At 43.1% G+C, this 16,826-nt stretch overlaps 1 long non-coding RNA gene across 2 annotated transcripts; it reads right to left on the reverse strand.

The window, feature by feature from the left end:
- Positions 1-281: 281 nt before the first annotated feature.
- On the reverse strand, positions 282-16,810 carry LOC132536965 (uncharacterized). Of its 2 annotated transcripts, none has more exons than XR_009548488.1 (3): positions 16,601-16,810; positions 1,498-1,570; positions 282-962 (listed from the first exon to the last, which is right to left on the reverse strand). It is a non-coding gene; the product is annotated as an uncharacterized LOC132536965 (long non-coding RNA). The 2 variants fall into 2 exon arrangements; XR_009548487.1 differs by having other exon boundaries at positions 16,786-16,809.
- Positions 16,811-16,826: the final 16 nt, after the last annotated feature.

Below are 16,826 nucleotides of genomic sequence, written 5' to 3' on the forward strand. Positions count from 1 at the left end.
TTAGAAACCAAATGCAAACACTTAATAAATGCTCTATGAAATTTTGGTTTGGTAGGGCTAAGTAAAGCATAGAAATGAATATTGAACAGATATCCTTTGATGTATCTTCAGATACTCACTATAATTATTATATAAATCTCATGTGTGGTTTTTATGAATGACAGTGGAGTAGTGTGTATATCTGTGCATGTATGCATGCAGAATGAAAAGATGAAGCAGATATATTAATCCATGCAAAATGAGACCAGTTTTATAAAGAAAAGTCTGAAGTTGGCCTGGTGACTAAACTGACAGAGCAGTTTATTTGGAAGAAGGTTATTGCAGAAATTGAGATTACATGAGGATTCTTTTTCTTGTTTACTTTATGGGGGGTTGATGGACTATAATTGTTGATATATGGGCACAGTTTCTCATCTCCCTTTAATACATGTTTACAACTTAAGATTCTTTTCAACCATCATGCATCCGGTGCCCCCCACCAGCCTCTTTCTCCCCTCCTTCCTCAGAGTCCATTGCTTTGGTACAATCCAATACACCCAATCCAAGTTTTACTTTGTGTTTTCCTTTCCTTATCACTCCTGATGAAGACAGAGGAGGGGCTGGGTGGCACACCTGGTTGAGCACACATATTACAATGTGCAAGGACCCAGGTTGAGACCCCCAGCCTTGCAAATGGTGAAGCAGTGCAGCAGGTCTTCTTCTTCTCCTTCTCCTTCGCCTCCTCCTCCTTCTTCTCCTCCTCCTCCTCCTTCTTCTCCTTCTCTTCCTCCTCCTTTTTCTTTTTCTTCTTCTCTTTCTTCCCCTTCCCCTTCTCTTCCTCCTCCTTCTCCTTCTCCTCCTCCTTCTTCTCCTTCTCTTCCTCCTCCTTTTTCTTTTTCTTCTTCTCTTTCTTCCCCTTCTCCTTCTTCTCCTTCTCTTCCTCCTCCTCTTCCTTCTCCTTTCCTCTCAAGTTCTCTCCGTTTCTGTCCAATAAAATAACAATAAATAAATAAATAAAAATAAAAGTAATTTTTAAAGAATTCTTTAAAACAAAAGGTGGCAGGAAGTCTGAAAAAGGTAGTACATAAAACCTGAGTCTTTATTAGAGGAAAATAAACAGATGTGTGGGAACTAAACCAAGAGAAATTAATAAATAATAGGAACATTATCATCATAATGTAGATGAAAGTTAAAATAACAGTGGAGGAGAAAGGATCAGATAAGGATCAGTGCAATATAAGCAAGTAAGGGCTAGTAAGGGAAGCTAGGAATGAAAAACAGAGAGACAGGAAAAGAATCAAGAAACTTTTATTGTTCAAGGCAAAAGAAGGAAGACTTTGCAAACTAGAGGTGTGCCATGCTGTCAGCTACTTGAGAAAGGTCCAAGAGTATACTGAATCAAAATCATTAGAGGTAGCTATCATAAAGTTACTGGTAATTCTGATAAGGCAATTTTAGTGACAGAATGGAGACATGCATTGGAAAAGGAATGGGAATATGGGGACTGAAAATACAAACCTTATTATAAAAAAGTTGAAAGCCATCCCAAAGTGGGGAGAGGATATGAACTGAATATTCACCTAAGAAGAGACTAAAAGGCCAATAAACATGTGGAAAAAATGCTCCAAGTCATTGATTGTCAGAGAAATGCAAATAAAGATGAGATATCACCCCCCCACCTCTGTGAGAATGTCATACAATATCAACAACAAATGCTGGAGAAGTTGTGGGGACAAAGGATGATAACTTCTGCACTGCTGGTGGAAATGTAAATTGGTCCAATCCCTGTGGAGAGCAGTCTGGAGAACTCTCAGAAGGCTAGAAGTGAACCTACTCTATGGCCCTGCAATTCCTCTCCTGGGGATATATGCTTTTTAAAATATTTATTTATTTATTCCCTTTTGTTGCCCTTGTTTTATTGTTGTTGTTATTGATGTCATCATTGTTGGATAGAACAGAGATAAATGGAGAGAGGAGGGGAAGACAGAGGGGCTAGAAAAAGATAGACACCTGCTGACCTGCTTGTGAAGCGACTCCCCTGTAGGTGGGGAGCCGGGGGCTCGAACTGGGATCCTTTCAGTCCTTGCTCTTTGCATCACCTGTACTTAACCCCTGGGGATATATTCTAATGGACCAAACACACCCATTCAAAAAGATTTGTGTATACCTATGTTCACAGCAACACGATTTGAAGTAGCCAAAATGTGGAAGCAACCCAGGTGTCCAAGAACAGATGAGTGGCTGAATAAGTTGTGGTATCTATACATAATGGAATACTACACAACTATTAGAAATAGTGAATTCATCTTCACCTCATCTTGGATGGAGCTTGAAGGAATCACTTTAAGTGACATAAGTCAGAAAGAGAAGGATGTATATCGGATGATCCCACTCATAGACAGAAGTTGACAAATAAGAATAGAAAGGGAAACAAAAACAAAACTTGGACTTGGTTTGATGTATTGCACCAAAGTAATGGGATCAGAGGGGAGGGGTCTTCCAGCTCCTGGTACATGGTGGTGGAGGTTCTATGCTTGTACTATGCTGGGAGTGAGAGTGTTTTGCAGAAAACTGAGAAATTTTACACATTTATCAACAACTGTATTTACTATGAACCATTAATCCCCCCCAATAAAAATAAATTAAAAAATTTAGAATATGTGAGAAGGGACTAAAAATGAAAAGAGAAGATAGAAAGCCTACATGAATACAGATTTAGAGTCTCAGAAGCAGTTGGTTTTATCTTAACAGTTATATAAAAATGGTCAATGAAAAATGTTTTACCTGAAATCTGGGATTCTATGTTTAAGAAAATTAAGACAAAGGAAACTATTAGCCAGCCTCTGCCCTGAAAGGAAGTGACAAAGATCACAGGAGGGATATTTAGGTTTTTAAATTTTATGAGTTTTTGGTTTTTTTTTAAATATCTTTATTTATTGGATAGAGACAGAAATCGAGAGGGAAGGGAATAAGAGAGAGAGAGAGAGAAGGAGAGACAACTGCAGCACTGTTTTACCACTTGCAAAGCATTCCCCCCTGCAGGTAGGGAACAGGGGCTTGAACTCAGGTCCTTGCACATTATAATGTGTGCTCAACTAGGTGTGCCACCACTGGCCCCAGTGGGTCTGTTTTCAACTTATTCTCCCATCCACTTAATCATCTGATCTACAGGAAATGTTCTTTAGAACTGGCTTTTAATTTTTTAATTAATTATTTTATTATTTCTTTATTGGGGATTAATGTTTTACAGTCAACAGTAAATACAACAGTTTGTACATGCATAACATTTCTCATTTTTCCACACAACAATACAACACCCGACTAGGTCTTCTGAGAACTGGCTTTTTATTTCTCGGCTCCAACATGCTACTTGGTGGACTAGTTGAGAAGGCAAAACTAAGAAAGTTAGAAGTCTTAATTTTAGGTTTTCAACTATGATGTGATCAGCAGTTTGATGTAAAGGAAAATTAGTTTGCATCCAGAAAAAATTTAGCCCTTTTTAGGGCTGGGGGCTGGCACACCCAGTTAAGGTCACATGTTACTATGCACAAAGACCCTGGTTTAAGCCCTTGCTCCCCACCAGTAGGGGAGAAGCTTCACAAGTGGTAAAGCAGTGCTGCAGGTATCTCTTTCTCTCTCCACCTCCCCTGTCAGGTCCTCTCTCTCTCCATCTCCCTCTCTCTCTCTCTCTCTCTCTCTCTCTCTATATATATATATATATATATATATACACACCCCTATGCCTTTTATCTATAAGTGAGTGAATTGACTTGCATGACCTTGATGCTCTACTAGTCAACAATTTCATGAATCTTTACAGAATGTTATCAGAATGAAGACGCTACTGAGTACAACCAGCTGTGGTCACAGTGGGTTTTTCTTATGGAGCATGATGTTCTAATAAAGCAAGGCCTACAAGTTATTCTCCCATATATCAGGAAAAGATTGCTTAAGTGTCTATTTTAATGTCTTCACTGAATAATCCCTCAGATGCCAAGGCACAGTTCATTTGACGGTCACATGAACTATTAATAAAAGCTAGGGGCATTGTGAAGAGGGACAGCATCACCATTCCAGACATAATGTGGGCAGAGGTTCCCTCATACACACTGCATTTCTGCTTTAAAAGGTCCACCCTAACCAGTAGGCAACCTGAATGACCTACATTAAACTGCCACCCTACAACCATGTTATGACTATGTAGGGCATTGTTTCTCCTGAAAAAGGGGTTTGTTCTTTAATGAGGGAGTTTATCTAAGGAATATCTGGAAAATGTGTTTAATTATAATAATGATGATGATGAAGGCATAAATAGATGAAAGTATGCTTCAATGCATTCTCATTCCTTGGTTTTTACTGGATCAGATCTAATTCCTAATCAGGTAAAACAGATTCCGAGATACACGAAGAAGAATTTAGCTTACTAAGACACTCATCATGAGGGTTCAACTTTTCATGTGAAACTTTCTTTTTTTCCCCTCTCAATAGAGACAGGGAGAAATTGAGAGGGAAGTGGGAGATAGAGAGGGTGACAGAAAGAAAGATACTTGCAGCACTGCTTCACTGCTTTTTAGGGTTCTCTTCTGCAGGTGGGGACCAGGTCCTTGCACAAGATAATGTATTCTGTGCACTACTGGATGAGTCACACTGCCTGGCCCCTCATAGGGAACTTCTGAAATAGTATCATGCCTCATGCACCCAAGAGAAATAATTTTTTAAAATTTTTGATAATGATTACTTTTTATTGGGAATAAGAATTCTCAAAAGGTTAATGAAACTTTTGGAGTAAGACTTGTTCCTTTCATTTGATAGAATTTGCAGAGAGGGTCACATGTTATCCACATACGAGGAAAAGCACTGCCTTTCCTCTAACAAGGAGAGAAATAATTCTTGTTGACTTTTAGTCTCCCCACACACATGCTGTGTATAAAACAGAACACAGATTTGGCCAAATTTTGAGGGTTAGGTGGTCTACACATGTAGCATTATATCTTTTTTAAAATTTTTAAAAAATACTTTATTTATTTATTTATTTGTTGGATAGACACAGTCAGAAATGGAGAGGGAAGGGGATGATAAAGAAGGAGAAAGACAGAGAGACGCCTACAACACTGCTTCACCACTTGTGAAGCTAACCCCTTGCAGGTGGGGACCAGGGGCTCGAATCTGGGTCGTTGCACACTGTAACATGTGCGCTCAACCAGGTGTGCCACCACCTGGCCCCCTAGAATTATATTTCTTTTCTCTTTTTTAAACACAACACCGCTAAGCTCTGGCTTATAGTGGTGTAGGGGACTGAATTTGGGACTTCAAAGCCTCACATCCCAACTTACTCATCTCAGTACCAGCAGAACTGTGCTTACTGTTCCCTTGTCTAAGATAACACTATCCTCCAGAATTAAAATGTACTTGGGTCCAAATATTTAATGTTAGGAAAAACAAATTTGGTAGAGAAACTCAGTTATGGGAAAAACAGAAGTTTCTTTTTAGAAAGTTCTGCAGCATGAATAGTTACCATTTCATGTTGTCACATTCTCTTTAACACAAACTGCAGAATTTACAAAGAAAATAGAAGATTTTAACTGATAGATTTTATTTTAAAATTTGTTAAGGGTATACATGAAACTATTGGCATCTGAAAGCTCAATTTTGTTATGCTTTTAAATACCACTAAAGAGAATAGACATTCCAATCAAATACATTTGTAAATTATGAGACTTTTTCATTAGTTAAAAGTAAAATATATTCATCTGTTAGAAGCACTCACCACCATCCCCAGCCCTGAAAATATAACATTTTACTTCTCACAGTTGGACCTATTGCACATATTTCTTCTATATGCTTTTCAGGGCTGTTATTTATGAAAACAGAACTACCTATTTGAGGAGCACAACTTTTATTTTTACCAGCGTTATTATCCCTTCTTTACACAAAACATTTAGAAAGTGAAAACATAGATGAAAAAATCTTGCCTTTCAAATTAAAAACAATCTGATAATTCTAGAAGAAAGAAAAAATGTGAAATGACAATCATTTTGAAGATTATGACAGGGCTAGCCAGATAGTGTAATCGTTATGAAAAAACTTTCATGCCTGTGGCATCAAAGGTCCCAGCTTAAAAAAAAATTATTATCTTTATTTATTTATTGGATAGAGGCAGCCAGAAATTGAGAGGGAAGGAGGAAATAGGGAGAGTGACAGAGAGACACCTGCATCACTGCTTCACTACTTGTAAAGCTTTCCCCCTGCAGGTGGGGGGGTGGTTGGGAGGACTGGAACCTGGACTCTTGTACACTGTAACATATGTACTCAACCAGGTGTGCCATCACCTGGCCCCAAAGGTTTCAGTTTCAATCCCCAGTACAACCATAAGCCAGAGTTGAGCAGTGCTTTGGGGAAAAAAAATATGAAAGAAGAAGGGAGGGACGGAGGAAAAAGAGAAAGGAAGAAAGGCAGAATGAAGGAATGAAGAAAGAAAACCATGATTGATGCAACTTGTAGGAATTGTCCACCTTTCTGTTAAAAGCATGTGCATTTACTAATTGTTGCTGGGAAATTATGCCGATGCAGTCACATCTGCCATGTCGTCTCCTCAGGCTACTGCTAGTTCCCGTGAGAGTTGGGACATTCTCGGAGTGCCTGTTCCACCATGTTATGCCCTCAGGGCATTGTCTATATCCCCGCAATATCTGGAGTGCTTTGGTTACTCCTCCCCCTCCCATTCTCACGAGAGTTATCATCCTATCCTGGAGTGCTATGGTTACTCCTCCCCCTTCCCATTCTCGCGAAAGCTGCTCCTATAAAAGCCTTTCTTCTTCCACACCTCTCTCTCTTGCCAGCGCTTCACTCCGGTGTTCAGACGCAGGAAAGGTTACTGTGTGAGGCAGCCATTTTCGCTACCTCCACGTGACCCAACCTGCTTCTCTAGCACCCAACTCTGAGGTGCCAGCGCAAATAAAGATTTATGTTTCCTGTTCGCTCCGGACCCCCTCTCTCTTCTCCGCGGCCCGCGCACAACAACATCTGGCTCAACAACATCTGGCGCTCAATGTGTCCCGCACTCACACCCAGCCTGAGGTCCAGAAAGGCCACCCAGACACAGGTAAGTGGCATCCGCCCGCCTCTGTGGCCCTGTGTTTCCCTCCACCATGGAAATTTTTTCGTTTTATGAGGAGGTGTCCCAGTTATTATCTCCTTCTGCCCTGGGACAGATTCGTGCTCTCACAGACGGTTTAATTTTCGCTACCCCTTGGGATTTTATAACTGTGGTTGCCACTTACAAGATATGTACAACGTGGTCTGCCATGAGGATAAGTGACCTTGAGGCTGAGAGACGAGAGTTAAAGCACATGTGCTTAAGACTCAGATGCCCTCAGTGATCAGCAGATAGACCCAGAACTTCCGTTCCCACAGACACATACACGTGTTCGGAAACTCCTCCTCCGACCCCGCCCCCTGCCGCCCAGGGTTCAGCTTCTCCTGAGATACAAGAGTTAAGAGATATGTGCTTACAACCTAAACGCCCTAAGCGATTTGCAGTCAGCACCCAAACTTCTGTCCCTGCAGACACGTGCTCAGTTCCTTCTGCGGCTTCCATGACCCCTTCACGCGCTGTCCCTGCAGACACGTGTTCGGCTCCTGCAGACATGTGTTCAGTTCCTTCTGTGGCAGACACGAGTTCAGTTCCTTCTGCTTCTCTGGCCCCGTCCCCTGATTCCCCTGAGGCTTCCGGTTCTCTAGCCCCTCCTCCTACCACCCCGGTTTTGGCTTCCCCTGAGGCTTCTGCTTCTCTGACCCCACCCCCTGCTGATACGTCATCATTAAGAGACCTAGTGGCTGAGGTGTGGGAGTTAAAGGCAGCATTTAAGGACTTTAAACCATGTGCAGTCCACCCCAAGAGCTCTGTCCCCGTAGATATGTGTGCAGTTTCCCCTGTGGCCACTACAGCAGTTTCCACGGCACCTTCCACTTCTGTAGCTCCCTCTATGATGCCATAGGACAAAATCCACACCTTCCCGGTAAACGTGGCCCCTTCTAAACAAAACCCTCAGCCGTAGCAGCCATACTCCTCTAAAGTTATCGGAGAACTCAGGCAAGCGGTCAGGGAGGACGGTATGCATGCTCCATGGACCAAGTCTGTTTTAAGGAGTTTTTACCACCATCTTAACACACCCCAAGATTGGAAAGATCTGGCTCGTGCTGCACTCCCAGACCCCCTCTACCTACAGTGGAAGGCATGCTTCCACGATGAGTGCTCTAGACAGTCGCAGGAAAATAGTAACAAACAGGTAGAATGGGATTATGATGCTTTGTTTGGAGGAGCTTATGAATCTGGAGCTCAGCAGGCAAAAGCCAGGTTTCCAACCGGTTATTTTGAACAGGTACACATCTGCGCAACACAAGCATGGGAAAGGGTGACCCCACCCGATGTAGATTCGTCAGTTCCCATTAACTCTCTTTGCCAAGGCACTGATGAATCATTAGCGAGCTTCATCTCAAGGGTGAAGACAAGTTTAGAGAGAAAGGTTTATAATCCTGACGTCCGCTCACTACTCCTGCGCTCTATTGTCTGGGAAGGCATGATACCACAATTCCATCAGGCATGCCTTAATCTTAAATACCTACACCCAGATAATTGGATTTTAGCGACACAGGAACTTACATCAGGCAATTATGGGGCATCCGCTACGACACAGGTTTATGCAGTTACCCCACGTAATCAAAATGGGGCCTGCTTTCAATGCGGTCGCCAAGGACATTGGCGTAACCAATGTCCTGATAAGCTGCGACCACGCCTCCAGTCAGGGAAACCCCGCCTCCAGTTAGAGCGACCATGCCTCCAGTCAGAGCAACCCTGCTTTCAGTCAGGGAGCCAGAGGCCACGTACTGTTTGTCCAAGATGTTGTAAAGGGTTTCACTGGAAGAGGGATTGTTGGTCCAAATTTCATAAAGATGGCACACCCCTGAATGGCACAAATTCGGGGCCTGAGATTTTGTGGACCACTCCTGTTTTAGAACGAGGTCACCCTTCTATGACAGTAAAGATTGGCAATATTTCTTTTAAATTTTTGGTTGACACGGGGGCAGCAAAGCCCCAAGATTGAGAACTCAACCCTGGACCCAGTTTACATGGAGTAGGAGGGGTGACCCAATCATTTCACACACGAGATTCGCTCATGTGGGAAGACCCAGAAGGTTCTACTGGACACTTCTGCCCTTTGGTAGCTAATATTAGCACCAACCTATTGGGCAGGGATATTCTGGAATGTCTTGATGTTAGGATATCCACAGATGCCTCTGCAGAGTGTAACACTCACTCCTGTGAGACCAGATCTAATCAGCACCCCCAATACTAAATGCCACTGTTCGTAGCCAAACACCCCGCTTAAGCTGGCTTTCTAATGAGCCTGTCTGGGTGGAACAGTGGCCTTTACCTAGGGATAAGCTAGAAAGTTTAAAAGAGCTCGTCCGAGAGCAGTTGTCCTTGGGACACAATGGTCATTCTCGAAGCCCATGGAATACTCCTGTCTTTGTGATTAAAAAGCGCTCGGGAAAATGGCGCCTCCTCCCAGATCTCCGTGCAGTTAATAAAACCATGCAGGTCTGGGGCTCCCCCCAAAGGGGTTTGCCTCTTGCTTCTGCAATTCCCACAGGAATTCCAATCATAGCTATTAATATACAAGATTGTTTTTTCTCTATTCCCTTGCATCTGCAAGATTGTAAATGTTTTGCCTTCTCTGTTCCTTCTATTAATAACGCCAGCCCTGCTGACAGATTTGAATGGGTGGTGCTGCCCCAGGGTATGGCCAATAGTCCTACAATTTGTCAAGAGGCTGTTAAATCTGCCCTTGTCCCATATATTAATAAGGGCCTTAATGTTTTTCATTATACAGATGATATTTTAATATGGGGAAAATCAGATACAGATCTCTATGCCTTATGTAATTTTCTCATTCCTGCATTAAAGAAAAGCGGCCTTAATGTAGCCCCTGAGAAGATACAGCTAATCCCTCCAATATCTTTCTTAGGTTCAGAGATTTTTTTAATGCAAATTCGTCCCTTAAAACCTAATGTCACCTTTCCTTCTAACCTTACTCTTGCTTCTTTACAAAGTTTTCTAGGGAATTTAAATTGGCTTAGGCAGTATCTCTATCTGCCTACAAGCTGCCTTCAACCACTGTTTGACCTGTTAAAAGGAAACAAACAGCCCTCCTCAAAACGTAAGTTAACTCCAGAGGCCTCCTCGGCACTGGAAAGGGTTAACAAGGCCCTCCAGGACATGCACCTTGTTCGATTCTCTCTCTCCTCTCCGGTAAACCTTCTAATCTTCAACTCCACCCCCACAGTAGTAGGGGCATTGTGGCAAGACCATGGGGTTCTTGAGTGGGTTCACACGCCAGTAGGAGGAACTCCAAGACTCCTCACTGAGATAGATGCGTTAGCATTCATGGTTCGCCAAGGAAGAAATAGGTCTGTGCAGGTCTTAGGGAAAGAACCGGATTTAATTATTCTGCCCTTTTCTCTCACAGATACAGAGTGGCTCATACACCATCATTCCCGCTTTGGGGTTTCCAGGACAAATAGATAACCATTTTCCTTCTAATAAATTGATAGGTTCTTTACCTCTTTTGCCTCTACTAGCACCTAAACTTTTCTCTCGAGATCCCATTCCTTCTGCTCCTACAGTCTTCACTGATGGTGGAAAAAAGGGAGCTGCTGCCCTTATATATTACCCAGACAAACAATCTCCTAAACCTCTCTTTACTGAGCTTCCTGAGAATTCCCCTCAGTACAAAGAACTTTATGCTGTTTTCCTTGCATGAAAAGCTGTACCAGAATCCTTCAACCTTTTTTCTGACAGTGTGTATACTGTTAACTTACTTCCATGGCTTGCTCGTTCCTATGTGAAAATTGATGACAACCCACTTTCCCCTCTCTTGATTCAAATTGCCTCTATGCTCTCTTCTTGAACCCAACCACGATATATTCAGCACCTTTGTTCCCACAGCCCTCTTCTTGGTTCCCTGTCTGAAGGGAATGCTGCAGCTAACCACCTTGCCTCCACAGGAGCTCTCCTAGTCTCTGTCTCTGATCCTGCTGACTTTCATTCCCTACCCCATGTTAATCTTAAAGGCCTTCGAGCTCGATTTCCTGATGTTCCGTTACCACAATTAAAACATATCCTAGCTACATGCTCTTCCTGTGCAAGTCTCATAAAAACACCTGCTATTCAGACTCTTGGTGTTAACCCCTGAGGCTTAAAAGCTAATGCTATTTGGCAAATTGATGTCATCCACATACCAAACTTTGGCAAACAAAAATATGTGTTTGTCTCAATTGATACTTTTTCTAAATGTATGTGGGCAACAGCTCAGACAGGAGAAAGCTCTAAAAAGCTTATAAGCCATATGCTCTCCTGTTTTGCTGTGATGGGCTTACCTCTTCAAGTGAAAACTGACCGTGGACCAGCGTTTACCAGCAAACAATTTAAATATTTTTGTTCCCTCTGGAACATTACTCATACCACAGGCATTCCCTATAATCCACAGGGACAAGGCATTGTCGAGAGGGCCCATCAAACCCTTAAGGCTCAATTAAATAAAGATAAAGGAGGAATGTACCCCCCCCAACATCCAGCTAGCAAAAGCCTTAACTACGTTAAATCTCTTTAATATTTACAATAACTCGGACTTACCTCCTATTATTCTTCACTGGCAAACACCATCTACTCTCTCATCTATTAAGGTCAAATGGAGAGATCCACTCGATAAAATTTGGAAAGGGCCTGACCCTCTATTGACCATGGGAAGAGGTTTTGCATGCATTTTCCTTCATAATTACTCTAAACCTGTCTGGGTTCCTGCCTGCCATGTCTGACAATACCCTCATGATGGCACTGTTATCCCTGAAGAACAAGAAATACAAGAGGACTAGATGCAGGATACATCCCAGGATCCATAATATGACATGGCAGAACCTACAAAAGTTGGCTCACAGAGCCCTCTCTCCTACCCCTTCCCTGAATGTCTTCTATTATGACTGGCCAGTTGTGTTTTGTGAGTGTGTTGAATGACCAAAAATTTTTGTATGACCCATCTGCTCAGAGTACTCTAAATGTTAAAACCATTGTCACTAACATGCAGTAACTCTCTAAGTAACCTGAGTCTGCTTATAGTCCAAAGTCAATTATAGTAAACCTCTAACTTGTTACAAGTTTTATTTTTTTTCACAAGTACAGCTATCAAGCCTTCATATGAGAAATCATCTGTTCATATGGTAAGGTATTAAACTGTAAGAAGTTCCTCCATATCCAACCTATGTGAATTAACAACATTCACATATTCTTGTAAACTTAACTGGGGTATCTTGTCTTGCCACCATAAGCCATGCCTTTGTCAGCCAACAATTTAAAGATGTTTTCCTTTATAATATCACCCATGCCACAGACATTCTTTACTACCCCCAAAGACAAATGGCTGTTCCCCTAGACATCACATACACTGACTGCTTCCCTTAGACTTAAGATATGATCCTACCTCTTCATACCAATAGATACATTCCCCCTTCCTTACCTGTCTACCCTTAGTTGTAGGACCCTAGTTTGTTTTACTTCTTCTGCTCACAATAGGTCCTATAACTTTTTTTAAACATTCTAATTAATTTATTAATGAGAAAGAGAGGAGGAGAAAGAAAGAACCAGATATCTTTCTGGTACACATGCAGCCAGGGTCGAACTTGGGATCTCACACTTAAGAGTCTAATGCCTTATCCACTGGGACACCTCCCAGACCATGGTCCTATAATTCTTAACAAGCTCATGGCCTTTTTGCGGCAACAGATTGATGCCATAAAGATGCAACCTATACAAACTCACTATCATAGGCTGGACATGGCAGAATATTGAGTTGCTGCGGAGGATTTGCCCCCCTCCATCAGAACGTCCACCATGTAGAGGGCTGGCTTGCCAATGACGGGTAAGAGGAAACTAGCGCTATCCAGTCAACCTAAGACAGGGCACCTGGTACTACTGGGCAAAAATGACCAGGTGTTCCAATGACAGGTAAGACGGAAGGCTGATCCCCAACCTAAGACAGGCACAGTCCACCCTGCCACAAAACAAAGTCCACCAAACATCAAAACATGACATAAGACAGGGCGATATGTGCGGAGCCACATGTGCCCTCAAGGTTGCTATTGGCATGGCCATAGAGTTTATGTTAAAAGATAGTTCCTGGGACTCGGGTGGTGGCACAACAGGTTTAGCGCAGGTGGCGCTAAGTGCAAGAACTGGCTTGAGGATCCCAGTTTGAGCCCCCGGCTCCTCACCTGCAGGGGAATCACTTCACGGGCGGTGAAGCAGGACTACAGGTGTCTTTCTCTCCCCCTGTCTTCCCCTCCTCTCTCCATTTCTCTCTGTTCTATCCAATGACCACAATATCAGTAATAACAACAATATAATTACATACAATAAAACAACTAGGGCAACAAAAGGCAAGATAACAAAAAAAAAAAAAGGGATAAGATAGTTCCCGCTTCCCTACACCTTAGAGTCTTTGTTAAAAGATAAGTTCTTTTTCCCCATGAATCACCCAGGACCTTCCAGATAACGGCTGACTACCATGACAAATAATATAAAATATTATCATAAATGAATAGGAAAGATACATCCCCCAATACTCAGTTGGTCAAGGCACCAAACCTCTTTTTCTATAAAGCATTCAAATCAGATGCCCTGCTAACCACGAGAAGCAGATTGTTTGTTTCTTCCACAGGAATCCCAGAAAAAAAACATCTGGACCCCTGCACACCCTGACATCACCCACTAGATGGCACGACTACAGTGGCAAACCCCCCAAAACCCTAGATGTCACCTGACGATCTGAAGAACCTGATTCACAGATTCCAAGGACAGAACATTTTTACTGCCTGTCTGCCTTTCCTGCTTCTGCTTTGACCTGTCACGTTTTGGCGGTTCCAGCTCACTCTCTACCGAAAAGCAGAATTCCAGAGCCTGACCTTCCTCATGCAGCATTTCATCCCCTGCCATTTCTCCCCCTAGTCGCCTACTTTGGACTGAGACCTTTATCGGACTTGCTGGTATACCCTTTGGACACTTTAGACAATTTTACAGCAGCTTTCTTCCCTTCATGTTGCTGGTTTCTCATAGACTGACCCTGAGTAGTTCACAGACTTTACACACTGTTGCCCTGGGCATTAGATAAAAGGAAAGGGGGAGATGCTGGGAAATTATGCCGATGCAGTCACATCTGCCATGTTGTCTACTCAGGCTACTGCTAGTTTCCGCTAGAGTTGGGACATTCTCGGAGTGCCTGTTCCACCATGTTAATGCCCTCAGGGCATTGTCTATATCCCCGCAATATCCGGAGTGCTTTGGTTACTCCTCCCCCCTCCCATTCTCACGAGAGTTATCATCCTATCCTGGAGTGCTATGGTTACTCCTCCCCCTTCCCATTCTCGCGAAAGCTGCTCCTATAAAAGCCTTTCTTCTTCCACACCTCTCTCTCTTGCCAGCGCTTCACTCTGGTGTTCAGACGCAGGAAAGGTTACTGTGTGAGGCAGTCATTTTCGCTACCTCCACGTGGCCCAACCTGCTTCTCTAGCACCCAACTCTGAGGTGCCAGCGCAAATAAAGATTTGTGTTTCCTCTTCGCTCCGGACCCCCTCTCTTCTCCGCGGCCCGCGCACAACAACATCTGGCTCAACAACAAATTGTGACAAGTTGGAAAGAGACCAGATTAAACATAGAAGGGAAAGGAATCCGGAATACACAAGCAGGTGTTCTACTATTTAAATATGATGTCTCTGTAGAACATTTTGTAATGCTTCTTTTTAAAATTACTTTTTCAATATTATATTGTTGGATTGCTTTATTTATTTATTTTGCTCCAGGGTTATTGCTGGGGCTCAGTGCCTGCACCACGAATCCACTGCTCCTGGAGGCTATTTTTTTCCCTTTTGTTGCCCTGGTTGTTTTATTATTGTTGTGGTTATTATTATTGTTATTGATGTCGCTGTTGTTGGATAGGACAGAGAGAAATGGAGAGAGGAGGGGAAGCCAGAGACAGGAAGAGAAAGATAGACATCTGCAGACCTGTTTCATTGCTTGTGAAGCAACCCCCCTGCAGGTGGGGAGTAGGGGCTTGAACTGGGATCCTTATACTGGTGCTGGTCCTTGTGCTTCGTGGCATATGCCTTAACTCGCTGTGCTACCGCCAGACCCCCGGACTGCTTTATTTTTATTTTCTATATTTCTTTTACATTAAAAAAACTTGATTATTTTGGGGGGGAACCACACTTTCTATTTAGTAATATGTCTTATACATTGCGTTCTATTTGCTCATTAAAAAAAAAATCTCTTAGGAGAAATATTTGTAATCCTCTGAGTTCGGAAATATCCTTGTCTGGGTTTGGAATCAGTGCTAGAGTTTCCTCATACATTTAAAGTAAGGAAAGAGGTAAAATAAATCCCCATCTACATGGAGTCGTGGGGTGAGGAGGAAGAGGAAGAGTAAGAAAGGGGAGGATGGAAGCTTAATAGCGGAAGGTTGGGAACTTCACCAGAATAACCACTGACCCTGCCCCACCACAGCAAGGGCATCTGGGGATCTCCAGAGTGCTTTAAAATATATTTTATGTATACACGACTTCAGTGTTGGGTGTGGTATGGAACTGTACATTGTAATTTTACAATCTTGTAACAAGCTATTCATAATAAAAAAATCATAAGGTTATTTATGTATTTTGGATAGAGAATGTAAGGGTGAGATACATAGAGTCACCTCCAGCTCTACTTCACCCATGCAACTTCCCACCTACAGGTGGGGACCAGGAGCTTGAACCTACATCCTTGAGCACTGTAGTGTGTGCATTCCACTGAGTGTGCCACCGCCCAGGCATGTAGAAGATGCTTCTAATTTACACCTCATCCTTCTCCTTTTTTTTTAAATGTATATTTATTTCCTTTTGTTGCCCTTGTTGTTTTATTGTTGTAGTTATTATCGATGTCGTTGTTGTTGGATAGGACAGAGAGAAATGGAGAGAGGAGGGGAAGACAGAGAGGGGGAGAGAAAGACAGACACCTGCAGACCTGCTTCACCACTTGTGAAGTGACTCCCCAGCAGGTGGGGAACCAGGGGCTAGAACCGGGATCCTTAACGCCAGTCCTTGCACTTTGAGCCACCTGCACTTAACCCGCTGCGCTACCGCAGGACTCTCACCCCCCTTTTTTTCCCCTACATGGTTATTACTAGGGCTCGGGGCCTGCACTATGAATCCACAGCTCCTGCGGCTATTTTTTCTATTTTTTTTTTTTTTTTTTAATAAGACAAATTGAGAGAGAAGGGGAAGACAGGGAGAGAGAAAGATAGACACCTGGGGGCCAGGTGGTGGTGCACCTGGTTGAGCGCACAAGTTAACAGTGCGCAAGGACCTAGGTTCGAGTCCCCAGTCCCCACGTGCCGGGGGAAAACTTCATGAGTGGTGAAGCAGGGCTGTAGATGTCTGTCTCTTTCCCTATCTCCCCCTTCACTCTCGATTTCTGGCTGCCTCTATGCAATAAATAAATGAAGATAAATAAAAAAAAAAAAATAGACCTGCAGACCTGCTTGTGAAGGTGGGGATATGGGGGCTCGAACTGGGATCCTCGCGTTTGTCCTTATGCTTCAGGCTATGTACACTTAACCCGGTGCACCACCTCCCGGCCCCCTACACCGCTTTCCGGAGTATTATTTAGGTCAGAAACAAATGGCATAGAAGAGAATCTCAAATGTCAACCCGCGACTGTACTTGCGTGTCCTGCGGCCGCCCCCGTCGCTCAGTTTCCGGCT

The sequence above is a fragment of the Erinaceus europaeus genome, chromosome 2 (assembly GCF_950295315.1).
Source record: "Erinaceus europaeus chromosome 2, mEriEur2.1, whole genome shotgun sequence".
Taxonomy (NCBI): domain Eukaryota; kingdom Metazoa; phylum Chordata; class Mammalia; order Eulipotyphla; family Erinaceidae; genus Erinaceus; species Erinaceus europaeus.